Below are 24878 nucleotides of genomic sequence, written 5' to 3'. Positions count from 1 at the left end.
GGAAACCATCTTCTACCAAAGAGGTACGTTTAATTACAGTGCTGTGAAGTCCCCTGGATAGCTGTATAGAGCCTTGAACAATCATTAGCCTGCTCATACTTATCAGATATTTCTGCTGTTTTAAGACTGAGCAATGTGAGCAATTATACAGCAGTTTTGCTGCAAGTGGAAGATTTTACTTCTCTACAAACCTGCATGCGTTCCACAGAAGTTCTTGGCCTAAACCTGTTTAATTTAGATTAGATAGACCCTTTACTTCGCGCCAAACTTACATTTGTCAGGTTGTATTTCCAAAGTCTCAAATTATTTGGGAATATAAATTCATTTTCAAAAGTAATTTACACTCCTAGGAGTCAGTTCAATTGATTTTTAATAAGAATTACATTCACAGCCCACATCATTTTGAAAGATGGGGATTCAGTCTGTAACCCACTTCAGTACTTTTAAAAATTTTATCTAGGCAGATTCAACCCTTAAATATATATTTAAATACTACATATGTGACATACTTTCCTCCTACTCAAGCCATAAAAAGAAAATCAGATAAGTGGATCTGATACAGGTTGTTGCTTTAGTCATTAGGCCCTTCTAGAGCTTTACGCCAGCTTTCGGAAATGAAGTTTGGAGCCTAGGTTTCCTACACAGCAATACATTAAAATATCATAAGCAGTCTCCTCAGACAGCTTCTCCTGTGCTGGAGGTAGTCTCGCAGATCTAACCATTCCTAGTGTAGTTCTCTGAGCACAGGACTCAACTTTCAGGTCCAAGATGACCTGTTTTTCAAGCCCGCGATTCAAAACGTTACTGTTTTTCTAATTAGTTTTCATCTAGGCATACAGATCCAAGCTCTATTCTGAGTGACACTGGTGCACATCCAGAGGAAATTAATCAGTCATTTATTCCAGATTTCTACTAGAATCCCAGCAGCAAATGTTGGCCCGTACTTAGTTAATGACCTGGAAACTATTTTTCAAGACATAATTTTGTGGTCAATTTTGTACGTCCCTCTAGTGGCAGCAGATATCAAACAAACGGAGCACAAAGGAGCCCTCGTCACCGCTCACACGCTTACCTATTGTGCCTTTTTCTTTAATGGAAATTTGTTACTTAGAATCGAGCTTGGCTGTAAATACCCGTGTAACTTTTTGGCAATGTTGTAGTAAGAAAAGAATCAGTGAATCATAGAAGTAGTAAGAAAAGAATCATGAAAAGAATCATATAAGTAGAGAGGGGCAGATTTAAGACTAGACATAAGGAGGAATTTCTTCCCCGTGAGGGTGGGGAGGCGCTGGCACAGGTTTCCCAGGGAAGCTGTGGCTGCCCCATCCCTGGAGGGGTTCAAGGCCAGGTTGGATGGGCCTTGGGCACCTGATCCAGTGGGAGAGGGTTGGAACTGGATGATCTTTAAGGTCCCTTCCAACCCAAACTATTCTATGAATCTATGATAACCAAAATCCCCGTTGGCTTCCTTTGCCAGCACGTAGCACGCTCCACAGCCACAGGTAGTTTCTCCACAGGTAGTTTTTCCACTCTTGCCTCCATCACAGCTCTTCCAGTCGCTGTCTGTACTTTTGCATTGAATTTTGCTTTCCTCTTCAGGGGAAGGCACAGAACAATTCACCCATTATCAGCTGATTTATGAGCCCAGGGCCTGCTGCTAGCTCCTCTGGTTTCAATTTCAAAGTTGATGACAAACTTGCAGGCCTGGATCAGAGCTTGAGGAATGTGGCAGGCTCCACACGCTACCCTGACTTGCAGCTTTTTCAGCTTTGGCAGAATTTGAGTCTGCAGTTTGCTGCGTTATAATGAATACTCAAAAACAAATTCCTAACAAGAGAAGAAGCAGATGGCGCTGAGGGAGAGCAATTTACAAGCGATAAACAGGCTATTCCATTCTGACAAAGGAAAATTTGCCCAGCAGCAGGCACTGAATCCTACCAGCTCTGTCCCTGAGAGGCTCCTCTTTCTTAATTAGGAACCCTAAGGAACATTCTGCTGTAATAATTATCTCATTCTCCCGGTCTTCCCCCATCTATGCCTGAATGTCTGTTACAGACAAACTTATCAGGTGTGATAAGTCATGTCTTCATCCCTCAGCTAATGCAGGAGCGTCCTAAAACCTTATTTCCAGGTCAATTACGAAATAAAGAAGGTCCTTTGTCACAGCCTTTGGGTTGTGGAAAGTCCCAAGGGTAAGCTTCAATAGAAACCACTGAGAAGGATATATTAACCAAAACAAATTACAAACTTCCAGTAATAGTGAAATTTGAAGTTCACAGTATGCGGGATGTGTTTCGATATCTTCAAAAACTAAAGTCTGTGAATCACAATATATCCGTATGTGTCCGGGCGTGCTTCTGAAGTGGGAGAAACTGCCTGTCATTTAGCTGTCTGATCAAGAAAATTGTTCCTTTATTAAGGATTAAACCATTAAGTCAACTTCCTACGGCAACCATGTTTTATTCCCAAAAATGTTACCAAGGCAATCCTGTGCCACAGATATAATAAAGTTCCTAAGTTAGGATCAGTATGCCAAAGAACACTGAAAAAAAAGAAGTATACAGAATGTCATATAAGAGGGAAATAGGATAAAGAAAAGGTTTATGCTTTAAAGCAAAGTATTTCCTTTAACGCTGAGCAGTCATAGGCTCGGTTTATGTCAAAGTCAGTATTTCCAATACTAATTAGTGAATCTCGGTACCTATCTCAAGACAATTTAAAAGGGTGTATTTTTTAGACAGAGATATCAAAATCAAGATAATTTAGAATGTCTCTCATCGGCCAGCTAGCAGCTGAAGTGTCAAAACATTATTTGGTGTGTTTGAATGTTTTATCTAGGCTGAATTTACTCAGCAACTTCTAACACGGATTTGTCTTCTCTAACAAAGCAGGGTAGCCATCATAGCAATTCTAATAGTCTATTCTGTACTGATGTTCCCTTTCAGTAGTCACTCCACAAGCATGGAAAAAAACAAGACTCTCTCAATGTGTGTGGATATAGCTGTGCTCTTTCCTTCATTTCTTACCATTTCTAATATATGTGCTCTGACATTCATGGTCCGCATTTTTTACACCGTTATTTTCTGCTTTTATTTGGTTTGGGTTTGTTTTTAATGAGGTGAAGTTCGCACAGCCCAAGTCTAGCTCCAATAAAATCTAGGTCTTAAATGGCCAGATTTAGTGATTTTTGTATGGAAAAAAAAAAAGGCCTACATAGTAACCACACAGCTGTACTTGGAAACAGATGTTTTACTCCCTTTAAACTGAACTAATGAGGATGGGAATATTGAACAGATAGGTCAGGCAAACTTCCATCTAGATTTTGAATTTAGAATTATGGAAAGAGTACAGAATAGACTGGTGCTACCACGTGAGGAGAGAAGGATGGTAATTCCACGGATGATGAAAATTTGCACTGTTATGCCAACTTCAAGGCACTTCCACTTCACAGCCCTATTCATCCCAACGTCGATACTATCCACGTAACTCACACAAGTATCCCATAGCGAGCAGGCCAGAGCCTCAGTTGGTATGAACTGCCCCAACTCTGTCCAAATCAATTTATCTACAGAAGTCCAAGATTGGGCTCTACATGTCTTTTGCATTTAGCAGGCGTGAAAGGACTCTAAATCATTTTTTCCAAGACTTCTGTAAAACATAAAGTAGACCAATTATTTAGGATCAGATGCTTTGAAAAACATAACTTCTAATAGAAATCCAACTGAACATGAAAATTTTTAAAACTAACTTCGCCCATCAGTGTGTTCTTAAAATATAAAGTGTCCTCTGCTGCTAGTTCAGAAACAAATGAGGTTTTTAGGACTATTGCTTCTCTGCCCAATCTTGCTCCCATCAAAGTCACTGGGAGTATTGCCATAACTTTAGAGAGAGGACGAACAAGACCTTTGTAGTCATGATTTGGCGCTCACACTGGAAAAATGCATTAGTGATGGCTTTTTATAGAAAAGATGCATCAGGTTTTCCCTCCAGTTCCCAGCTTTAAAAAGTTTTTGTTGATTTTTCTTTATAGGCTCTTCATCAGTACACTCACCTGCAGCACAGAGCAGGCCCCCTGTGCTAAGCCACAGCAGCAAAATAGAAATTTCTGCGGTACAAAGCTTTGTGAGACACAGCCATTACATGCAGAGGAAACTGGGCTTAGTGAGGCCCTAGTTCCCCTTGGGACTACCATAATATAAATTATTAATAATAAAAATAAACATTGGCTAGCTTGAACTTCACTTCTTTCCCTTAGAGCTTATTTCTGTGACAGAATTAGCTAAATAAAGCCCACTTGAAAGAATGTTTAAATGCAAACTATCCAAACAAACCAAAACAGAACTAATTGGTTCTTAAATAATCAGCATTCAAAAGGAGATCGGTTTTGGAAACAGCTGAAGGACTAACGTTACTAGGATACATATGGAGAAGTAAGCAGTTAAGAAAAATGCAGTCTAAACCAGACTACATATACTTTTAAAACAGATATTCAAGTTTTGTCAGTCTGGTTCTGCCTAGAAGACAGCTTTGGATTATTTCAGAGAATTACAGCTTGAAAATTATAGAATCAGAAGAGTCAAACTTGTGCACTGATTTCTGGACATACTTTGCCCAGGAAAGACTACAAAATCAACAACACTCATTATGCCACAAAGTGTCCCTTAAACCTATTTCACCTTAAAAAAGACAGCTTAGCTAAGATTACTGCTTCAAGTCTTTTTTCTAAATCAGCTATTTTCCTGGAAGTTGGATAGAGAGAGCTCCATACGCAGTTCTGACAACACATCTCTAAAGAGAGTTGTGATGCCTTCCATCATAATAACTGATTGCAGCTCTGCCTTGGCCTTTATGAACTTCCTTTCTTCAGCCCTGTGTTTTCGTTACTGCTATTTAATTCAAATATTTCACAGACAGCAAACAGAAAGAATTGGTTTAGGCATGTGAAAACGCCCTTAAAGTATTTGTTAAAGGTTAATACACTTGGACACTTCTTTCTTAAATCAGAAGTATTTCTAGGAAGATTAGAAAATTATATCTTTAGCCTGACTGAAATTTGCAAACAAGAAAAGAAAAATGTCTGCATTAGAAAGGAACAAGAAGTAGGTAAGTTATAACTAAAATCATACAGTAAAAATTACCTTTTAAATCAACTAGTGGTAGAAGCATTCTTCTTTGGAGAACCACTGTGTGCTGTAACAAGAAATCAGACTAGTGGAAAGCCACTGAAAATGCACTGCCTCATCAGCCACATGTTTACTTTCTCACTTATCAATAACTGACACTAACAAGACTTCTGCAAGAGATAAAAAATTCCTGGAATTGTTAGGCTCTTTTACATCACCCAGCCCAAGCACAAGAGAGCTACTCACCAGCAAGAAAAGGCAGACATAACTGGGAGTGCTAAGCAGAAGTTGCTCAGTAGTGGGATCAGTCAAGATCAAACCACTTCAACATTAAGGCTGGAAGCTAATCTAATTTTAAGGTCCCTTGAAATGTTATGGATAACATCAACAAACACGGCAAGAGTCACTCATGAAAACGCATTTCAGTCTTGTGCACAAAAAAAATCAATCAGCTCTCTGTCTCAAACTTCTTTAAAGACTTCGAACCCAGTTGTTTGCTCCCAGAGGACTCAAAGCTTTTACTGCAACTAGGGGTCACATCTGCTTAGTGTTTCATAATTTTCAGCATCACAAGTAGTTTTTCTTAGACCTTGGACTTCGTTAAACAGCATCTATGTGTAAGTACAAAAACAAAACTCCAAGAGAAGAGATAACTGAGGTCTTCTGCCAGTTTTTCTACCTTTCTCCCCAAAAGACACAGGCAATCCTGGCAAAAGAAGTATTCTTATAGGAGTATTTTGCCAGCATAACTAAATCTTCATGGGTTTCAGGTTTTAACATTCTTCCTAGCATGCACATCTATGCCAGAAACTTGTAACACAGATCTATACAGCTACACAAGAAAGCCTTCTTGTTTTAAAACACCTCATTCAGCTTTGAAAGGTATTAGCAGTGATCAGATAATGTAAGAAATTCCTTGCTTGTGAACACCCTCTGCATATCTATGCCACCAGCACCTCACTGCTACCAGAATATTGGTGCTTTTTACTACAAAAGTTCTCCTAGAATGGATGGAGCAGCTTGGCAAGCCTATACTTTCTATCAGCATAGTAAAAACTATCCCTTAGACCTAAACCAATTACTGCTAACACATGCACAAGTTGACTGTGCACTGTAACTGCTTCTACACTTGCATCTTTTGCTAATTCAGCCACATTAATAAAAGAAACCATTTTTCACAGTCCTTACCAAATTTAGCTGAGGGCAAGAATCTGTGATAGAGACAAGGACTTAACACCTGTAGAGGGGGGCTTACTGCTTGTGCTGCTGTACATAGTACAAGGACTTCGCTAGTATGGATGTACTGCTATAAACCATCAGGGAAAAGAATAAATTGTATTAGCATAACACTGCCATATCAATATAGCTGCAGATGCTTTTAATGTCACATGATTATATCATTTAAAAAAACTCAACTGAGACAAAATTATAGCAGTACTGCATTTAAGTGCAGAAAAAAAGCTTAGCATGGCTGTGTGGCAAGTGTAGGACAACTGTAATTCTCAGTTTATAAAAAAAATCTGTAGGTGAGTCCTTCATGCCTCATAAAACAAGAGTTATTTTTGTGATGTAAATTGACTCAGCCTATGGTACCCAGACTCTATTACTTACCTATGATTGAGACCACTCTTGCAGAATAGGATTGTGGCACTTGACAAAACTGGCCACCCTGTAAGAAAGTTGTCTTAGTTCTGTCAACATGGATGGAGTGAATTGTAACGCTAATACACACATTGCCTCAAGAGTGTGAAGAGCTCTCATCCAAGACTAATGAGCAAAAGACTCTAAGTATCAATCAGTCCACTGTACATACTAATCCTTCATTCATCAGCTCCTGTTGTCCTAATAGAACAGGACAAACAACAGTCACCTTCAGAATGTTGTGTGTAGGGAAATTACAGTCAGGTTTGCATGAAGTTGCAGTTATTAGAGCTACAGAAAGATCTAAGACTAAAATAAATGATCAAATGTATAACCCATATGCACACAGCAGTCACTTGATTGATAATTTAGGGAGTCCTCGTGATGAATGAGATCACCGACACTTTAAATTTCATGACAACATGTAGGCAAAACAGTTAACTATGACAGCATTGTGATACCAAAGGCACTGCACTATGTGTGTACTGATCTGCTTTTTTTGGCATCAGACAGGCACGATTTCTGAAAGATATGATCTTTATGCATCTTGCCAGATGAGCCTGAGATGATGGTAGCAGCACCCAGAATGCTGAAAGGTGCTATGAGCACAACAGAGACACGCCTTCCCATTGAAGAGGAACCATGCCTGGCTGGAGAGGCAGTAGATAGAACAGTATGTCCCTGTGATGTTCTACATCCCCTGGCAGTTCTCCCACTCTTGCAATATGACCCTTCAACCATAAGTGCATGGATCGTTGATCTTACGAACTCACATTCGTGATCCTCTACAGAATCATCAAGAGTATAACAGCCCAGAGAACTTCCTGGCAGAAAATCACTCTTGGGTGATCTTCAAAATTCAGAAATGGCCAGTCAGATACAGAATATACATGCTGACAAGTGAGTCCAACAATATACTAATCCAGAGTCAGAATTAAATCCAGATCCTGACACAGTTACAGCAGCAATGGCATACTGCATTTGACGTTATAATAGAAAAATGGTGTTTTGCTCCATATGATTTGGCTTACTTGAGAGATATTTTACAATAAACTACGGTTATACTTTATTGTGAAAGCAATCTGACAATTACAGGTCAAAGGATACTTGCATATTGCTTTAAATGAAATGAAATGCAGTAAATTCATACACATGTGGAGGAAAGATTAATCATGTATTACTACAGCTCTGGAGAAAACAAGCTAGGCTGGGCAGATATAGAAATTGTGCCTGGACTGGAGATCTTACCAGAAGATACAGTATATATGCTTATGCAAAGCCTTCTCCTGAAGAGCACATGCTTCTTAGGATTGTGTTTTTGTTCTTGAAGCATCCAAGCACAAGCAATTTTGAGTTACTTTGAACTGCTGCTTACTTGTTTTGCACTTCTGATGTTTGTTTGCTGGCAGCTCGGATGCCTGCACTGATTTTGTAAAGTTATTTAAATTTTTCCTTATTTGTTAACAAATTATGTTGTTGCACAACACATTGGCATGTGAACACTTCAGAAAAAGGGAGGGACACAACCCAGCCTCAGTGGAATTAGAAGCAAGATTCAATGACCTCAGTAGAGTTACACAAAGGACAGCTCTATTGTCTCCATGGGAGTTGAGGTTAATTAAAGCAATATTTCCCATCAGCTTTCTACATGCAGGACTCTCTTCAAAAGTGCCATTATCTTCAAGATCACTGTGGGGGGGCTTCCATTTGAGACAATGAGTAACAAAAGTCTACTGACAGATTTTCATAAAGTCTGTACTACAAGCATGAAAAAAGGCACACAGTAAAGAGCATTTATATCATCCATACAACAAACATACAGTGATGCTACTGACTGAACTAAAATAATGCATTTTTAGACCCAATCCATCCATTTCAACTGCACTATCTTCCATTGTAAACACCAGGTAACTAACTTGCTATGAATCAGTTATTTTCAGGACCTTAGAGAAGCCTGTGAACTTTCTGTACAGATCAAGTAGTAGCCAAATTAACACACACAGAATCACACAACTGTTTAGGTTGGAAAAGACCTTTAAGATCATTGAGTCCAACTGTAAACCAGCACTGCCAAGTCCACCTCTAAACCATGTCCCAGCATGTACATGCTATTGCAATAATTGCTCAAACAGCTGTGTACGCATTTGGAATATCTCTGTGCGTCAAATCTTCTTGAAAACCCTGGTCCTACTATTTTACCTCTACAGATCTCAAGAAACAAAATCCTTCCTTACACTCCAGAGAAACCCTCTAGGCTCTTTTTGTAATGTTTCAGTTGCATAATGTAAAAAATGCAGAAATTCGGTGCATAGATAAACTGAAGGTTACCTACATTGTATCTTGTCTGTAGAAACATAAACCTACTTATGCTAATACTAAAGCAGCAAACATTAAGATTTTAGAGAACACTGAGGTCTTTGAATTGCCTTCCTGTTTGTTTATCTGTTGAGTCCCAGTACTGCAGAATGATTTTTCCCTCCTCAAGTCTGTGGCAATTTAAATAATAAAGCAGAGGTTATGCAAGCGCAGAGAATTATGGAAAAAATGTAAGTGGAAAGTACATATTTTTTAAATGCACTTGAATAACTCAAATGCAGCTGAACTGACATTATTCAGACTTTCCAGTCTTATTCAATACTGGATTGAAACCAAGCACAAGAAACATGCCCAAAGGACATTTTTAAGTAAATTATAAGTACCTATATTTCTAGTTCACAATGTCTGTCTGGGAAAGCTGTACCACTTAAAGAAAGAATAACCTATCTACTTATGGGGGTCTAACAGAAGGGATGTGAACTAATTAAGGAGACGTTTGGATCGGCTTGCAAATGCAAGAACTGATTCGGCCCCAAAGAGCACCCAAACCAGAAACCTGGATTCAAATACCTGTGGGCTTCCAGTGAAACACAGATACAGATTCAGATCCAAACTTCACACTGCGAGTTCATGTCTAACCTGTGCAGACACAAGCGCGAGGCCGAGCTCTGCATTCCTTCCACACCCAGAACTGGAGTTCTGCCTGCATGAGGAATGCAAGAGAGAAATGAATTTCTTATCTTTACGGTAGATCTTGTTCGGTGATGCACATGCCTGTGACCCTGCCAAAACTTAAATGTGCGACATGGCATGCAGTCCAATTCCAAACCTGACACACTTGAAAAGATTTCTCTTGTAGGACAATTAAAATAAGGTCAAGCTCTTTTCATAAGCCTACACAACTGTTACCAACTCTAATATACCTGGATACGTTCTGATACTTCTGTTACAAATAATTTTCATCAATTGAAAAGCGAAGATTCCAGCTTTGAACAAAAAAATATTAACAAAGGGAATAAACTATATCTTTCCAAACTGAGGGACATTTAAACATATGGCTATATGAAAAAAAGATTTTAGAAAAATAAATTTGGCAGAATTAAAATAATAAAAGAAACCAAACAAATAAAATAAGGCTTCTCGGCATAACATTGTACATCCATTATCCTCCAAAATCACAGGGTGGCATTATTCACGCAGATGCATATGGGAAAATCTTTTCATCACTCCAGAAAGACAGAAACTTCACCCTGGCTTTTGATAAGGTAAATGCAACTGTGTTTCTTTCAGCTACTCAGTCAGCAGTATTTCAAAAATTGCAGAGAGAAAGACCTTCCAAACGCATGAACAACAAAGAACTGTGGAAACAATGCCCTTTATGTGTGGATCTTGGCCTTTTCTAAATTTTCCCAGTTTTTTTTAGTCAAGTTCATACAATAAATGCTCACTAATTTTAGTTATAGGTGCTGTATTTTACGATACGTCTATGATAAAATTGAAATACTAGGGCAAACACAATTCCATCAGCATTTATTTTTCTTTAGTTTAAATTAATATGGTCAAAAATCAGCAATAAATTCTACGAGAAAAATGTCTTTTTGCAAATACTAGCTGTATACACACCCGGAGAGTTTCTGACACAATAATTACATGCACCGACCTATTCTGCTGTAGCTGTGGCCTTTCTGGGTGTTTTTCTCATTACTTGGGGTGTTTTCCTCGCTACCCTACCCCAAACAGTATGCAAAAGCATAGGATAAAGATGCTCTTCTGTGGTCAAAATAGCGGAAAGGGAATATTAAGCTAATTCCTGTTGCATTCATGTTCAGACAAATATTTTCATAACAGTTGAGAAAAGGATATGTTGAACACAGTAACCACCATCGCTATTCTGGGAAGAAGAAATGCTAGCCAAAATAAAGGGCCTCGGTTGTTTAATGCTTCCTAGGCAAGATTAAATCAAAATATTTCCTCTATATATTCCACTTTTCATCAGTATGTCAGCTGTAGTAGAATGAGCTATTAATTCTCAGTGTCAAAGTCTGAGTTAATTTAATACCGTCAAATGTTTCCTTACTTTCAAGAAAACAACTATTACTGGAAATATCTTTCAAAGCATTTTTCGAGTGGGGTTAAGTAAATCAGCTAGCACACTGTACAGGTTTCAAGAAAAAGTTTCTAAGAATGAGTCAGGATTTAATAAAAAATGTCTCTGAGGTATGTAAGTAATGACCATAATAGAGAAATTTTCAATATTCAACACAGTATAAAGAATTTTTAAACACTAACAGATGAATTAAACAAAAACAAAAAGCAAAATTTCCCCTTATTCTCTGCTGTGCCTACATATAATACACATAGAAACCAATGAAGGGCTTTAAAATATGAATGCATCTTTTACATTTTCTCTAGAAAGACAATTTGCTTGCAGTTCCTTCTTGCTTTAAATTGTTTCTGTGGCAACACATCTGGTGCTGTAATCCTGGGCCAGAACATTAACTGTCCTGAAAGAAGAAAGTTATGTTTTTGTTCTGGTCTGCAAGAATGTGAAGCAGAGAGAGATCTGCAAACACATGTAATCAGATAACCCTCTTCGCCTTCACGGGCACGCAGAATATCAGCTACCAATATTTATGCATTGCTTAAAATTAGAAGTTTAAAAATGTTTCTGCGATGAAAAATCATGTGCTGAACACACATTCTATGAGCCAGCCTCCTTAAACAAAATGACGAGTGCTTTGTCACCACTCTCCCTACCACAGAATCATAGAATCATTTGGTTGGAAAAGACCTTTGAGATCAAGTCCAACCAAACTTGTCCACTACTAAACCATCATTGGGCACCTCATCTACCTGTCTTTTAAATCCCTCCAGGGATGGTGACTGCATCACCTCCCTGGGCAGCCTCTGCCAGGGCCCGAGAACCTTTTCCGTGAAGAAATTTTTCCTGATATCCAACCTGAACCTTCCCTGGCACAACCTGAGGCCATTTACTCTTTTCCTACCATATCAAATAAGCGAGAAAAGTATTCAGCTAAGAGGAACAAGGTTCATTCCCTAATCATAAATACAACCCTCCCTACCTAACGAAAAAAGATTGATATTGATTTCTTATCATCTCTCTCGTACCATGTAAACATGACTGTATTATCACCACTCTAGAGGTGAAATATGTCAGCAGCACATAAGGCCAAAACATCTGAAGAGTCTGTTATATTCAGATGCCCCTGTTACCAATCACCCGTACTGAAACCTACAGCCTTCGGTGCTCTGGGCTCTTGAGGACCAATAGATTTTATTGGCCTTACTTAAAAATATAACAGCCTACTGAGGCTTAATATAAGTCTTGGACATCCCAGCTTGAGTATGACAGCATTCTCTGAATTTGTAGTCGGAACAATTTAATTGTAGGGAAAGGAAGGAAAGACAAGAATAAAAGCTTACAGCACCAAATCAGTTGGCAAAGTCAACAACTGAACAGTTTTGTTAATCACTAATGATCCTGACAAGTCAGTCTGAAATCTTGATGTCATACTACATGACTATATAGTTATTACAGGTATTTTACAATGCAACTGAGATTGACACCTCAAGATAGAAACTGTACCATGGATCTTAATTCATAATATAAGGGCCAGATCAATTTGCAAGGGCCAGAACAACACTGCATTCATTTAACTCAGTCTGGAGTAGCAAGAGTTAAAAAAAAGAGAAATTGAAAGGGGAATTTTGCCTCTCCATCAAGCAGATGAAGGATGAATTTATGGAAAGAACATATCTGATGAGTAACAAAATATCACTGACACAGTTACTTTTCCAATAATAATTTCATTTTAAGTTTCCCATGAAACACATTTTATTGTTTAATTTGAAACAGCTAAATTCAAATCTAGATCAGTTACACATAAATTGGTTTGCTAACTACACTTATAGTGTCTTCTATATTAGTGACAAAGAAGACAAGATTGTCTTGGTGCTCTGATCCTCTAAATTGTTAACAATTAAATGCATCGATTGGCTGGAAACCAAGTTGAATTGAATAAAAACTATGGTTTTCAGGCATTCTGTCTTTGAAGATACACTGGTTTAAAGCAGTCTGTGCTCAGGGAGAATAAACTGGCAACAGAAATGGAAAAGTTGGAAAAAGTGGATAAAACCTGGTGTTTCACAAATATGTGCATCCCTTTTGTGCTTCTGTAGGCACCACCTTATGATTAGAATTAAACCCAGGACACTGAGCACCTCTGGTCATTAAAGGCCGGGTGATGCCCTTCGCAAGACTGGCTGTCTGCATAGTTTTGGATTGTCAATTACCTTCCAAAATCCAGTTCTGGCCAATAATAATCTGAATAATTCAACTCTGTTCCCTTTTTCTCAGCCTCTTGGCTAAGATCAAGTCTGAATATCTAACTAATATTAACTTACTTTAAATAAAATATATCCTTCACTTCCAACCTAGCTCTATTTATTTCATCCAAATGGCATAATCAACAAACCTTCTGAGACAGGTCTCATTCCTTTGCTTTATCTTGTATAACTTTCTGTAAACAGAACCTCTGCTTTGTCCTGGTGTGCTGTAACTCCACATTATCACTCCTCAAACCACTGAGAAAGAGACACAGTAAAATCATAACTTTCCCCTCCCCGTAGACTCAGTCTGGTTTCCTTTTCTAGCCATAATGGCTTGATTCCAATTCTCAGGTTCTTTATGAGGATACTGCAATGGAATATTTGTGAAGGAATTAGCTGTGGAAGGCAGTAAAGTTAGACTGGTGGATCTGCTGTTACAGGGTCCCAGCTCCCTGCCTGGATGGCTCCTAAAGAACCCATGGCTAGAGTGAACATCATAGAGCAACTGTACGGCTGGTCTTTGTCCTGACAGCAGGAAATAATCTCATTTTTATACTGTCCCTTAGGGAATACCATTACATAACTCACTGTTTGGCCTATATCTCCATTCTTGGCTCCATGCTGCTAACAAGAAATATCACTGCTTCACTGCAGTAACCAACTGACTCGAGAACCCAGCGCTAGATAGGGACACAGGACCTGTCATGTCAGGGAAGCCGTGTAATTCCTCTAAGGAGTATCCAGACTCTAATCAGAGGACAATTTTACCAAGCTAGTTTTTCACTACCATATCACATCTGTTGTACTTCATACAAGTTGCTCTCTGGAACTGAAGCATAAAGTGGGTTTGGACTGTCGTTCAACAACAGCTCTGTCCCATTTTGGCAGGTTTTGTGCAGCTTTTCCTGCATTGCTACATGCGGTGCTTATGTCATCCACCCTGCAGAACTCAGAGCAGCAGCATGTAAGTGATCAGCTGCATGAGAAATGAACGCAACAAAGTTGTTTCTAATATGCATGTGCCTTCAGACTCCACATCTTTCTCAGATTTCTCTCTCCATTCAACACGAAATGTTCCTTCAGGCACATTTTGCATTGTTTACTGCCCTTACAAATTTTCTTCCTCTGCTTTTAGCTTTTGTTTGGTTTCTTTCTTTTTTTAATTAAGGTCTTTCCAAAACGAATATGCAATGCCCCTCATTAATAGGTGCAGCTCCCATTTTACAGCTGTGAAAACACAAGTAGAGACGGATTAAGCCTTGATCCCAACAAAGGAAATGACTGAATCGGGAGTTCTGAGTACTGGTGCTGTACTCTGACTCTGGTTCAATACTCAAGAAATGGCTCAAGAAGGACGTAACCTTATTTTTCAAATTCTTTCAAGTTTCTTTGCTTGATGAACAACTCCATTTCCATATGGCCCAACTTATTTAAAACACTTTTTAAAAGGGGAAATTAAACTCAGTCTGAAGCAAAATATAACTGGGCTGTGACCCAAAACCTCAATTCGTATTTATGAGCAAATAAAATGTAGTCTCTGCACAGACAAAAAGAGTTAACCAAAACATTACCAGCCTATACAACGATACCTCCAAAACACAAATTCTACAAGACGGCATGAACATTGTCCTGCTTCTCTTACTTTTCCACCTGCTCCAGCCAGGTGTTCACCTCCCAGGGAGTTCCTGGGTGTTTTCTGGCATGACTGTGATAAAAACCTACTGCACCTCCTTGCGCTGGAGCAGCCACTGTAGGAATATCAGCACCCTTCGAAGCTTGTCTATTTACAGATGCCCACAGACTCCTAAGGAGCCTACCCCCCATACGTGACGTGCCCCCCCAGGTGACATATTCACTCCCACAGACCACACACTGCCCCCTCATAGTGACAGGCACTTCCCTATAAATGGCGTGTCCCACTCCATAGGTGACAAGCCTCTCCCATAGGTGCCCTGTTCCTTTCAGAGGTGACATGCACCCCCCTACAGGCGATATGTTACCCCTTCAGGTGCCATGCCCCCTTTCATAGGTGCCAAGCCCTTCACATAGGTGCCCTGTTCCCGTCACAGGTGACATGCACCCCCCATAAACAACATGCACGCCCCACAGGCAACATGGACCCTCCCTAGGTTACATGCACGCCCCATCGATGATATGCACCCCACATACGTGTTCCGTCCACCCTCCCTAGGTGGCATGCCCCTCCATGGGTACCCTGCCCCCCCCATAGGTGACATGCACTGCCCCATAGGTGCTCTGTCCCCTCAATAAGTGACAAGCTCCCCCTAGATGCCCTGTTCCCCCAATAGCTGCCCTTTCCCCCCCAGACGCCCTGTGTCCCCCATAGGTGACATGCCCTTATATGCACCCTGTCCCCCCATAGATGCCCTTTCTCCCCCACAGGTGACAAGCCACCCCCCATATGCCCTGTCCTCCCCCATAGGTGACAAGCCACCCCCCATATGCCCTGTCCCCCCCCAGATGCCCTGTCCCCCCCCAGATGCCCTGTCCCCCATAGATGCCCTGTCTCCCCCCATAGGTGACAAGCGACCCCCCATATGCCCTGTCCCCCCCCATAGGTGACAAACCACCCCCCAGGTGCCCTGTCCCCCATAGATGCCCTGTGTCCCCCCCAGATGCCCTGTCCCCCATAGATGCCCTGTCCCCCCCCCAGACGCCCTGTCCCCCATAGATGCCCTGTCCTCTCCCCTCGGGTGACAAGCCCCCCCGGATGCCCTGTCTCCCCCCAACGGTGACATGCCCCCCCGCCCCCCGGTGCCCCATCTCCCCGCGGCGCCCCGTGTCCCCGCAGCTCACCGGCGCGGCTCCCCCGGGCGCGGGACAGGGCCGGGCGCCGCCGGTGCCTCCTCCCCGCGCAGCTCCGAGCGCGGCTGCCGGGGCGGGAGAGCCGCGATAGCCGCGCTTATCGCCGCTGCCCGTGCGCTCCCTTTCCAAGAAGCGGCGGAGCTGCTCGCTGCCGAGCGCCCCGTCCCCCTCCGGCCCCCCTCATGCCGCCGGGGGCGCCGGGACAGTGGCGGCTGCCGAGCCCGCGGTCACGGCCCGACCCCGCTGCCGCTCGGCCCCCTCGCCGGTCCCGTGCGGGGCGGTGACAGCGGCTCCGGCCGCGGGGACGCGGCCCCTTACACCGGTTTGTCCCTCCGTTCCCCCGACTCTCACCCCTTCACTTCTTCTCGGGCACCTTCTCCGTGCCCGCATTCCCTCCTTTCCCGTCTTCCCCATCCATTGCTCGCTCCTCCTCTCCTCTTAGCCCACTCTCTCTTCACTGTTCCTTCCAAGACTCTCGCCTCTCACAACCCTTAGTCTTTCCCTGATGGTCATTTCTCTTTCTCTTATTGTCTCCTCCCTTTTCCAGTCCTGCCCTCCCGTAGGTTTTCTGCAGCCGTGTAATTGCTGCCTTTGATCCTTCCTCAACCGAAGCCGCCGCGAGCCCTTTCTGCTGCACCCGCTACTGACCTCCGTGCTGCCTCTGCAGGCAGAGCCTGTTCCTGGAAAACCGAGCTCCCTTCTGCCAGCTTCCCGGCCACCTTCCGGACAATCCTGGCCAAAAAAAAAAAAAGAGATGTGAAACAGTTATGTAGAAAGCAGGCTGAAATCCCCCGGTGCCTTAGCGCAGGAACCCAGGCGCTCACACCTCCTTTCTGCCAACAATGCCTCACCAGGCCCTTTGTAAACACCAACACCCCAATGTGTTCCTGCCTTGGGCACAGCACCTCGGATCACGGGGTGTCTCACCTCTCTTCCATTTTCCCCTGTGATGTTTAGCGCTGTTTCCCCATCGGATTAGCACACCGACTGACCCACAGCCCAGGAAGCCAGACACTCCCCAGGAGGAAAATGAGCTGACTGCACGGAATTTGGACACGCTCTTACGATAACTGTTACTAATAGTGTTTGCTTCCCTTTCAACCACATTCAGCAACATCTAGGACGCATAACCAGGTTGTCCCACCCTGTTTCAGGAGGATAAAGCACAAACCAAAGTTCTGAAGGCACTGGGTGACCAGGCATCCCACAGAAGGAGCTGTGAGGGTAGAACTGCTGTTTGCTTTTGCAGTACTTCATGAAGTTGATTAGAATTTGTATTTTTCTGTGCACACAATTAAAGGAAACTCTCGAAAGAGGCAAGGGAAGATCTCTTGCACAGCTGAACTTGTTTTTAAGATGACGCATGAGGGAACTGACACACATGAAAGTGAGAGCAATCAGAGACAAAACCAGATGGGCAAAAAAGGTGGCTGAGCAAACAAGCACTTTAGGCTTTACGTACACGGGAAAGAATGGTGCTCAGATGCAAGCAAAAGAGGGTTTCATGCTGGATCTTGAAACCCAGTGGGGCTTGGAGGGTGGAAAAAAGCAATAGGCCAGTATCAGAGCTGGTGCACCCAGCGAGACAAAGCAAGGAGGTACAAACACATGGACTTGTACAGCTAAAGCACATGGCATACTCTGATAACCATAAGTCTGCTAACTGTTCTCTTGATTTTTCTAGTATTTGGGGGGGGTTATGATCAACCACACTGGCTGCTTGTGGAATCACCCTCTGGCAAGCATAGCGGCAGCAGTTCAAGATGCAGACAGCTCCATGTCCTGCTGCTCTGCTCAGGTTTTCCAGTCTTACAGGACAGTCAGCAAAACTGGATGTGTGCTCCAGCCTCAGACCCACCAGTGTGAACGGTGTCAAGCCAAATCATGAACGCAGGACTACCTGCAAACACAGACTGTGAAACTGCAGCAGTTTAAGTACAGACTCATCTTCGCGTGCCAGACCCACGGCAGGGTGGAGCGCACAGCGGCTATTTTAAATTAACTTAACTGGATTTGCAGGAGGACATCTGTCAGAACACCAAATCTCTGCAAGAGCCCTACGCAACCAGTTGACCAAAAAACCTTTACTGTTACTGTCATTTCCTCTGAACATGAGACTTATAATAAATTTCACAGACCAGACCCTCAGGTAATGTAAATCACCAAGGTTCTATCCCTCCCAGTGCAGATTTCCCTATTTACTTCAGCTGAGGACTGGCCTTACGTGTTCTCATTCCAGTTTGGGGTTTGCAATCTTTGTTTGCTGTGTCTTCATCTGGTGTGTTTATGTGGCTGGTGCTTGGTTTTCATTATTTTTAACTGCACTTCAGATCATTTGCTCTATGGTTTTGTTCATATTTTCCTTTTCCAAGAAATTCTAATAAAACACTTGGCTACAGATTTTCCAAATTGAATACTGATGTTTAGTGCAGCTAATTATGCAGCAGGGTTCAAAGCGAGTTCTATAATGTAACAATTTACATATTCTTGAAAACAATGGACACAAACCTACAAATTATTGTTACAAACTAGTTTCACATTCTTCTGGAATTTCCTTTAAAAATACATATGTTTAGTATTCTCACGCATATGAAAAGCGGTAAACAGTCCACTGCTGGCACCATTATAATATTTACAATGAAAAAATAAAATATATTGTGATGTCCATCAGTCCTAAAGGGACATTAAAAACCGCTAGTACATTTCCTCCAAGGATCTCAAAGCACTTCACAAATGCACCTCACAAATCTATGCCAGTGATATGCAACGATCATTTCTCGATGATATCTATCAGGATGGTTGCAACAGCACATTTAGTGTTTCAGCCTCACCAGTGTTCTGGCATCATCAGATTGACTGTAATTTCATTGTTTACGTACTGAATTAAGTAATTTTTGTTTGTTTTCTAAGCCAACTGAACTACAGACAGCAAAATCAGTGAGCAGATTGGCCTTCTCAGGTAGATTCAGTCTCAAATGACTTTTCGAAAGGCTGCTATAGACCATAACTGTTTGTAACAGCAGTAGCTAATAACTCACAGTTACGCCTATTAATATGATCCTTTATACCAGGCTGAATTGGAAGAAACAATCATTTTTCTTGCTGTTCTTAATGCAAGCAATATGTATGCAAACATTTTTCTGTGTATCCACCATTTTTTATTTCATATTCTTGTAATTTGAGAATGCAACTTAAATATTAATAAATACAAAGTAATCTGCACAGGACTAGATTATCCATCAATCTACCAATATACTGACCAGGTACTTTCATTACTGCAAGATGACAAACTTTAGATGTTGTAACAAACCCATCCCTCCAAAAAGAACATTACTCAGAGTTTCTTGGGATGCATTATAACAAGATTAAACTGTAATTACGCACATTTAGAATTCTAAGCACATGAATAATTCTGCTCCTTTCTGCATCTACCTTCAGTGGAGTTTATAGTTCACAGTATTATAATTCAGGAGGGAAATGAAGAGATGAGCCAACAGAAGCACAGGGTACCTTCTAAAAGTGGGACACAACCAGGACAGTGGCTGAACTCGGATGCAGTATTTGCAAATATGACATACATGGAAAAGCTGCATTGTTTTTCTACTCCCCTTGGCTTGTACTTTCCTATTTTTACTTATTAACACTGCATGATTACTATTTGGTTAATAAACAGAGGTAGTGCCATTACAGAACTGTAGAACAGTTTGGGTGGGAAGGGACTTTAAAGATCACCTAGTTCCAACCCCTCTGCCGTGTTAGCTTAGTGTACAAATGTCTGCCTGCTTAAATCCTGCAGTTTCACAATGGGGTTGACTTGTCCATGTATGCATGTATAAAAATAGTGAATAGAAAAAAAACTCAATTAACTTGAATTGTCTAACTACAATAATTGCTTTATATTTTCTTAAAAAAATATTCCTAATAATTGCTTAACCTTTTCCTAAACTGTTGCTGACTTCAATCGAGAGGTTCAACCATTAAGCAATGAATTATTAAACCATTATTGGATTAATTTTGTATAGAAGTTACAACCAGCGGTGAGGTTATGAGAGCAGCTGTTATACAGAGACATTCGGCACAGACGCGGCCAATATCACCACCAGCAGCGCCCTCTGCCGGGGGAGCCTCCCCCGCCGTCAAAGCCTCGTAGAACAGTTTGGGTTGGAAGGGACCTTAAAGCCCATCCAGTTCCACCCGCTGCCATGGACAGGGATACCTCCCACTGGCTCAGGCTGCCCAAAGCCCCATCCAACCTGGCCTGGAACACCTCCAGGGATGGGGCAGCCACAGCTTCCCTGGGAAACTCCAGTGCCTCACCACTCTCATAGTGAAGAAATTCTTCCTTATACCAAGCCTAAATCTGCCCCTCTCCAGTTTATACCCATTCTCCCTCCTCCTATCACCACAAGCCTTTATGAACAGTCCCTCTCCAGCTTTCTTGTAGCCCCTTTCAGTCGGGCAAGCCACAGAAGCACAGCAGCTCCTGCGAGCGCTTCCCTTCCCCGCAGCACTCCCGTGGCCCATCCCGAGCCGCGAGGCCCGCCTGCAGGACAGGGCTGTCCCCGAAGGAAGGCAGCGATAGAAAAGCACGCAAGCTCAGCAAAACGGGTTAAATGCACGATTTCTGAAGGAGCCTCTGCGACAGCCAGGGCCAGGAGGGACTCGATACAACCAGGCTGCTAAGGGAGGACAAAATAACGGAGAGCAGAGCCATGAGCGTTTGAACATCGCACCCTGCAGGACGAGGGAGCGCAGAGACAGCGCGGTGCCCACCCGGGAAGCGGGGGCTGATGCTGCAGCCCATGGCAGCCGGCTCGCTTCACAGCTCGAACGTTGAGAGCTGGGGGTGTTTAGCCTGGAGAAGAGGAGGCTGAGGGGAGACCTTATTGCTCTCTACAACTACCTAAAAGGAGGTTGTGGAGAGGAGGGAGCTGGGCTCTTCTCCCAAGTGACAGGGGACAGGACAAGGGGGAATGGCCTCAAGCTCCGTCAGGGGAGGTTCAGATTGGATATCAGAAAAAAATTCTTCACGGAGAGAGTCATTGGGCACTGGAACAGCTGCCCAGGGAGGGGGTTGAGTCGCCTTCCCTGGAGGTGTTTAAGGAACGGGTGGATGAAGTGCTGAGGGACATGGTTTAAGGAGTGTTAGGAATGGTTGGACTCGATGATCCAGGGGGTCCTTTCCAACCTGGTGATTCTGTGATGCTGTAATGCTAAGACGGTTTTATCCTTTTTTGACAGGAAATTACTTTTAGCAACTGCCAAAGCCTAATAGTTTGCTTTATACACACACCGTGTGCTGTCACTAATAATTGTGAGATTACCCGCTGCCGTTCTGCACAAAAACGTTCCTTTGTAGTCAAAGGCACAAATGCTCATTACTCAGCAGGTGGCACCTGAAGTATTACTTATTCGAGGTTACATCCGCTAACAGAGGTCATTGCTTTGCTCACCAACAGCAGTTAGGTGCTTTCCAGACAAGCTTAAAAGCCAAGTTTTTATTCCAAAAGGTTCATTAGGTGGAGCTTTTAATCTAATTCTCTAAGAATAAGACAAAGCTAAAATTCTAACCTGTACCAAGTGAAGTTTAAAAGATATTTTGGAGCAATTATGCTTTTCATCTGTCATAATTTCTTGTTTATAAGAAAATAACAGAAAATAAAACCCAAACAAAATCCTCCAATCCCAAATTTAAATCCACCAAATTCTGCAACTGTCACAATTTCAGGATAAGAAATCCATTTTTATTATAAGGGGCTTATTTAAATATTACTATTATTCATAAATTGGCCAAATTGCCATGCAATGAGGTTTACTTGCTGAGCTTCGCTCTTGTGTTTGTGCAGTGCTGTTGGTATGGATTGTATTTCATGGAGATAAAACATAACAAGTAACCCTTCTCAAATTCTTCCTCCCTAGTGCAACATTTGTAAATTCACAGCCCACTCCAGGATCAGGAGCGTTCGCAGAACATTAGGAAACATATTTCCATGTCTTCGTGTGCACCTAAAATAGCGCTCTACAATATTATTTGCATTTGTGAACATCAGATGTCTTTATGACAAAAATGTTTTGTCTGTACCACTCGTTATGGGGAAGGTAAAAGCAGTTTGAGGTCACACTTGCCACTCATATTCTGAAAATGCAGTCATTCAAACATATGCACAGTTCTTGAGAACTCCCTTCTTTGTAGGGAAATATAACTGGTGTGCCAGATTAACGTATCTTAATTGCAAAAAGTATCAAAATGAAAGCCTGCAGGTAGATTTTTTTAAAAGAAAGCAGAAGAATCTGCAGTATGTTCTTATTATAGTTTTTTTAAATAAATCTCTCTTTTCCACTTTCATTTTTCTCTTTCCCTCAAAAAAAAACTATTATCAACTCCAATACAAGACCAGATTGTAACCTGATGAACCCAACAATCACATTACCGAGCTAGCACTGACAGCATAAAAAAAGAACATAATTATAAACTATAACTATAACTAATATAAATATAAACCCAGCATAAGCTCTGAACTATACACCAGTAGCAGTCAGCATACACTGGCAGACGTTTTCTATGCTTTATCTTGGAAATATTCTTTCAACTCCCAGGAGGGCTGTATGGAATACCATTCCATGTGAGAAGTGAGAAGTCTCGAGAGGTGAAAGAAGTGTTACAGTTGAATCTCGCTGCATTCCATGGTGGACTAAGTGATCAAATTTCTACACCAAAACAAACAAAGAAAAAAACAGACCTCCCAAAAAACTTCCCCAACTGACCATAGATTAGGAAACTAAACCTGTCTTTCAACTTTACAGAAGCTGAAACTGAACTGAATGTGCCATGAATAGCTTGATCAAGCCTGATTCACAGGTTTTAGGCTTGTGTCTAAAATAACTCTATAAACTTGTGTTACAACTAGTACAAAAAGCCTGCCTCTCTCTACCTTTATCTGAAATCAAACTGTTTATCACATTCCTTCTTCATACATCAGCTCCTTGTGACGAAAGGAAGCCAGTGATTAATACTTTTTATTAGGTTGGTTCCAGTGGCTTGAAATTTGCCCTGACTCCTTAAGCACGCCACCACACCCACAGCATGGCACTCCAACCACGCCAGGAATGCACAACAGAAAAGAAATTATCTTAGACGATACTTCATAAATCTATAGCAATAAAATGAGCTGCATGACAGCTTAAAGCACAAACTGTCTACAGGATGTTCTTCCTTTCTCAAAAAGAAAAGAGGTGAACCAATAGCTTTAAAAATGTGGGGAAGGCACTGTTTGCTTCTGTCACTTGCACTTGTGCTTTCCTATAGCTCACTAAGCAAAGCCCACTGTAGAAGACAGAAAGCAGTCCACACTCTTTTCAATTTTGTAATTACAAAGTGACAAAATAAGAGGCTTTACCCAAGCTTTGCTCACACAGCTGTAATCTGTCTTCTGTTGCACCAGGATGGCAAATTCGATCTAGGTCTACGGTCTGAATTCCCTATGTATCATTTTGCAGCATAAAACCAAACCACACTAGATAAAGGACGGGCAGACTTGAATTAACCTAGACAGTCTGACAGGAAACTACAAGTAACAATTAACGACATCCTCTGTACTAATTACACCTTGTCTTGGCTTGAGTGGTAGCTGTAATTTCTTTGCCTTTGGCATGACGGGAGTAAGATCTACTGAACAAAAACCAGCACCGACTTCAAAGTGATTCAGCACCAGATCTTCTTTTTTAATTACCGATTATCAACTGGGACCTGAAGATTAGACACGTACCTTCCCTCAGCTGCAAGGAGTTGTTTGAACTTCCTTCAAGCCATCTGCATAACATCAACAAAAGGATGTCTTGCACTGAGTTCTCTTCTATTGGGTTTATAGATTAAGGAGAAAACTAATCTATAGGTCTCTAAGATATACACCTTATAATCTATTACCACAGAGCTAATCTATAGGTCTATCAAAGGTATGTTTACATAACCACATAGATCTGTATGCATCCATCTTGCCAATATATGTAAGATTATCTAAGTGAAAAGTAATTTTTCTTCAGCGTGGAAAGTGTTTACGGTCTCTCCACGAAGGAGTTCTGTCAGCAGCCCCCTCAGGGCAGGCAAGCACTCCTCGATATGAAAACAATCGATCTATCTCATAATTGAACCAATAAACAAGGTTACCTAAGCCTGAGTGGTTATTCCGACACAGTAACAGATCCTGCAGTCTTATTTGTGGTTGAAATGAAAACAAATCCCACAAACAACTTTATGCCCATGACAGGTGGACAGACAAATCTTGAGAGTAAGAGAGCTCAAACCTTCCACCTCAGCCCGATCTGGACTTATTTTATGACTCCTGTCCATACAAAACCAACGCTGTTGGGTCTCACAGGATCCCAGCGCATCCGAGGTGTCGGACACGCACACTCCACACGTGCTACCTGGCAGCGAGGGAAGAAAGGAAGCCAGAACCAGTCCCTTATCACGCAACAGCTCCTCCTCCTCCTCCTCCTCCTCCTCCTCCTCCTCCTCGCCGCCTTGGAGCGCACCGAGCCCGGCGCACGTGCACACCCCCCCCCCCCCCCAGCCCGCGGCCACTGCGCGCCCCAGCCCCACGAGCCGGCCACTGCGCATGCGCG

At 42.0% G+C, this 24878-nt stretch overlaps 1 protein-coding gene across 11 annotated transcripts in view; it reads right to left on the bottom strand.

The window, feature by feature from the left end:
• Positions 1 to 16988, bottom strand: part of RIPOR3 (RIPOR family member 3) — a 53255-nt gene extending 36267 nt beyond the window's left edge. For 2 of the 11 annotated variants that reach the window (XM_054081545.1, XM_054081539.1), the window contains exons 1-2: positions 11482 to 11565; positions 9651 to 9783 (exon numbers count right to left, since the gene is read on the bottom strand). The gene's annotated coding sequence lies outside the window, so the exon portion shown is untranslated. Of the gene's footprint in view, positions 1 to 5138; positions 5271 to 6734; positions 6793 to 9650; positions 9784 to 11481; positions 11567 to 16247; positions 16273 to 16607; positions 16743 to 16904 lie in introns of those variants that run through there. The other 9 variants (XM_054081538.1, XM_054081534.1, XM_054081536.1 and 6 more) reach the window with 9 other exon arrangements.
• Between the last annotated feature and the right edge of the window lie 7890 nt (positions 16989 to 24878).

The sequence above is a fragment of the Cuculus canorus genome, chromosome 16 (assembly GCF_017976375.1).
Source record: "Cuculus canorus isolate bCucCan1 chromosome 16, bCucCan1.pri, whole genome shotgun sequence".
NCBI classification, from domain to species: Eukaryota; Metazoa; Chordata; class Aves; order Cuculiformes; family Cuculidae; genus Cuculus; species Cuculus canorus.
This window is presented reverse-complemented; position numbering and strand designations above follow the sequence as displayed.